Source organism: Lolium rigidum, chromosome 5 (genome assembly GCF_022539505.1).
Source record: "Lolium rigidum isolate FL_2022 chromosome 5, APGP_CSIRO_Lrig_0.1, whole genome shotgun sequence".
NCBI lineage: Eukaryota > Viridiplantae > Streptophyta > Magnoliopsida > Poales > Poaceae > Lolium > Lolium rigidum.
This window is the reverse complement of record NC_061512.1, coordinates 52741746-52745596: the sequence shown is the minus strand read 5'-3', so window position 1 is coordinate 52745596 and position 3851 is coordinate 52741746.

The following is a 3851-nucleotide window of genomic DNA, read 5'->3' as shown; positions in this document are numbered from 1 at the left end:
CTCCGTTCCGTGGAAGTATGGCTTTCCTGCGGAAAGGAAGAGATTTCCTGATAAAAGCCATGAGAGGAGGAAGGCAAGGGAAACAGACCGCCTGGCTAACTTAGAGGAGGGTATGAGCACCATGAAAGCCCAATTAACCATGGTAACCCAAGTACTTACATCTCGGATGGCTCGGGAGCAAGGTCGTAGATCCTGCATTGCTCAATGCCCTCGCCCCGCTGCAATCTCAACCACACCGGAAAACCAGCGTGGCTTCCTCTCAGCGGGTGGATAATGATGATGATGATGACCAGGTGGTCGAGCCTCCTCGCTACCCCCCCCCCCCGTGGATGATCTCACTGAGAGCCGTCCTTGTGAGCTGCATGTTAAAGTTTTCAACCTATCCTTCAAGGCGGCGGTCGGCATCGTCTTACCTACAAGGTCTTACCATTGCCGTCCGGTCCAAGACGACTTTGCTGTTGTGATGGTGGATGAAGTGTTGAGAGATTATGAGGGGTTGGTGCTTGAGCACCCTGCAGGTGAAGATGGGGAAATAAAAGAAGCTGGGAGAAGCCCGTAGAACCACCGTGCAATGGCGGAAGGAGAACATTGTGTTTCCGGGTGAGAAGCCAACAAGCGAGGCCACCTCCGCCTCCTCCGCCACCTGTGCAGTCTCCTCCGCGTGATGATTCTCCTCTGCGCGATGATGATTCCCCTATCCATGACCAGTCTGCTCCGCGTGAAAATACTCCGCCGCCTCCGCCTCCTCCTCCTCGTCAGGAGACTCCGCCGCCTCCACTTAAGCAAAAGAGGAAGCGGTCCGCGGCACCTCCTACAGCTCCGAAGAGATCATCAACTCCAATGAGGGCACAGACTCCAGAGTTGTTACCACATGAGCAGACTGAAGAGCAAAAGGCGTTTCTTGCGCCGAAGAAGATATTTATTCCACCGCGCACAGTGAAGCACTTTGCCGAGACGAGAATGAAGAGACCCGAGCCGAGAGCTGATTATGACCGCTCTCTTGGACAGTCCTCTAGAGCGAGCAAAGAAGCAAAAAAGTCGCCCAGCCTTGGACAACGAGGACATTCAGGCCGCACCCCACTTCATCGTGGAGCCATATCATGATCCAGAGACGGCATCGATGATCGAACGGGCGGCTAGAGCTCAGGGAGCATCAGTTGAGTACGAAGATTACTATCCAACGGCTCAAGTGGTAAACAAGTATAGATACGAATCCGATCTCGTCAAACCTGGCGAGCTCGCGCGTCTAGGGACTCAGATGCGAAGGTTGCATGAATGGTACCTAAAAGCCTGTCGAAGATGTGAAGGCTACCTCACGGTGTATCTTAGAGATGAGCATTACTTCCGGGGGAAGACGAGATAAACCTTGAGTTAGAAGAACTGTTTCAGTTATTCAATCAAGACGCCCTCGACAAAGCTGTCATCGGCTGCTACCGCTCGTAAGTGATTTATTTGTGTAATTAAGTTTGTAGCTCATTCATTTGCACTAACAATTATCCTCATTATATTCTTTGTGTACGCTATGCATTTAATTATGCGAGAATGAAGAAGTCTGGAATACAAAAGAGGCAAGCTCCTACCGTTGGGGTTCATAGACCCAAACACAGTTCATGAAGTTACGGTTCGACGAGTACTCCCAAGGACACGGAGGACAACATCGTAATGTTTTTAGAGAAGCAAGCGGACAAAGAGGATATATTCTTTCCCTACAACTTCAAGTGAGTGTTATATATAACATACATTATGCTTGTGCACCTTCCACTTTATTCTCGTAATCATTGAGCTATGCTTGTGCAGATTCCACTTTATTCTCCTAATCATTGATCTTCCCCTTGGAGTTGTAAAAGTCATGGACTCGAAACGTAAAGAATATGCGGAATGGGCGGACATGGCTGCCATCCTCCGTAGGTAGTTTCAATCAATTTCGTATTGGCATCTTCATCCGTTCTAATTCGAAGATATCATCAACTAATCAATTACTCATTTACTCATTATTTTTTGCCGGGCAGGGCTTGGAAACGGTTCATCAATACTGTTCCGGGTAAATGGAAACCGGAGCTTACATTTGAAGATTACCCTGTAAGTAGCACCTCATCCTTTGGTGCACACTAACCGATGAAGCTCAACCCTCTCTCGAACTGAGCTATTTAAGCTTTTTATAACACAAAGTTCGAGTAGTTCAGTGAAAAAACGGTCAAGCTTTCTTCCATCCTTCCTAGCTCCTCGAGCTTGCACCCGTCTCGCATATGATATTTACTTTCAATACGATGCTTGATTATTAGTTTGATCGAACTATTTTTTCGTAAAGTGTATGAGGCAGGAACAAGGGAATAACTTATGTGGATACTACGTCTGCACCTTCATTCGTGACATGGCCTGTCCCAAGGGTGGGGATGCCCGTATACACCACACTCGTGTACGATAACAAAATTTCACAATTAATCTTAATTAGTACCATCTATTGTATTGAGTTCCATTCATATATTGATCTCCCTTTTTAAATATAGATGACACGGCTGCGGAACACTCTCATAACGGAGGATCAAATAAAAGCAATTCAAGAGGAAATCGCGGGATTCTTTATTACCGAGGCCCTTACCCGTGTGGAGAGCACTATCGGCGGATCATGACGGCGGAGGAAATTCGTCGAGGAGATGTTGTATTGTAAATATGCATGCATTACGTGTACTGTTGACGATGTCGTGTACTGTTGACGATGTCTATATATATTCATGACGATTTTTTGTGGTTTCTTGAATGATATATATGCATTGCTGAAACTCTGCCGCGGCAGAGAAACGCCCTGTTTCTCTGCCGCGGCAGAGAAACGCTGGTACAGCCTAAACCTGTGCCGCGGCAGAGAAATAGCAGCCCGGTTCGTACCACGAACCGGGACCAAAGGCCTTCCACCGCGAGCTTCCTGGCCGCACCACGTGTCGAGGCCTTTAGGCCCGGTTCAACTTTGAACCGGGACTAAAGGGTCCCCTTTAGTCCCGCCCAATGGTCGGTTTGCGGAACCGGATCAAGCGCCCAAATGGACCGGGCCTATTGCCCCTTTTTCTACTAGTGCATGGTCCTATCCAAAACGTTTTGTAGGTTCACCATGTTGCTCCAATTCAAAGGTCCTGAAAAATGTGCATCGCAACTACTTGAGCATGGACGCGCCGAAAGAGACGGCCGTTGCCCCCAGGGAACACAGTCCCATAAGTTATTAGGGAGTACTTGGAAAGAGATGCCTGACCAAACAGACATAAACTTATAGCCTTATAGTTAAGCTAATTTAATCAATCTCCTATCCAATCAGGTCCAATTCCCTCGTATACACATCACCATTAGGCTCTCCCTTCGATTGGCATTTGGGTCACTATAAATAGCACCCAAACGTCACAACTTGCAACCATCCTGACTCCTGACTCCTGAGCTACCAAAGTAAGAAAGAGAGAGAACCCATCGCGAATTAAGGTCCAGAGATCAGAGGAAACTGTGAAGCGACCATGGAGATGTGCCTGGACGACAAGTGCAAGCTGTCCAAGAAGGGGAGCCGGAGGTCGTCGACTAGCAGCAGTTCGGTGAGCCCCAAGGGCCGGATGTCGAGGGGCTCCGGCCGGTCGGTGCCGGGGCGGCTGGCGAGCCTGGCCAGGGAGCAGAGGGCCAGGTTCTACATCATGCGGCGGTGTGTCACCATGCTCGTCTGCTGGCGCGACTAGCCAAGGCCAGTGCCGTCTGATCCGTTCTCTGCTTTCAGAGACGGAGGTAGAAATTCAGAGATGTGCCTGAATTTCCATGGCCATCCTTTTTTTTCCATGGCCATCCTTGGTTTTGGTAGATAGACAGGGTAGATAATGTGGTGT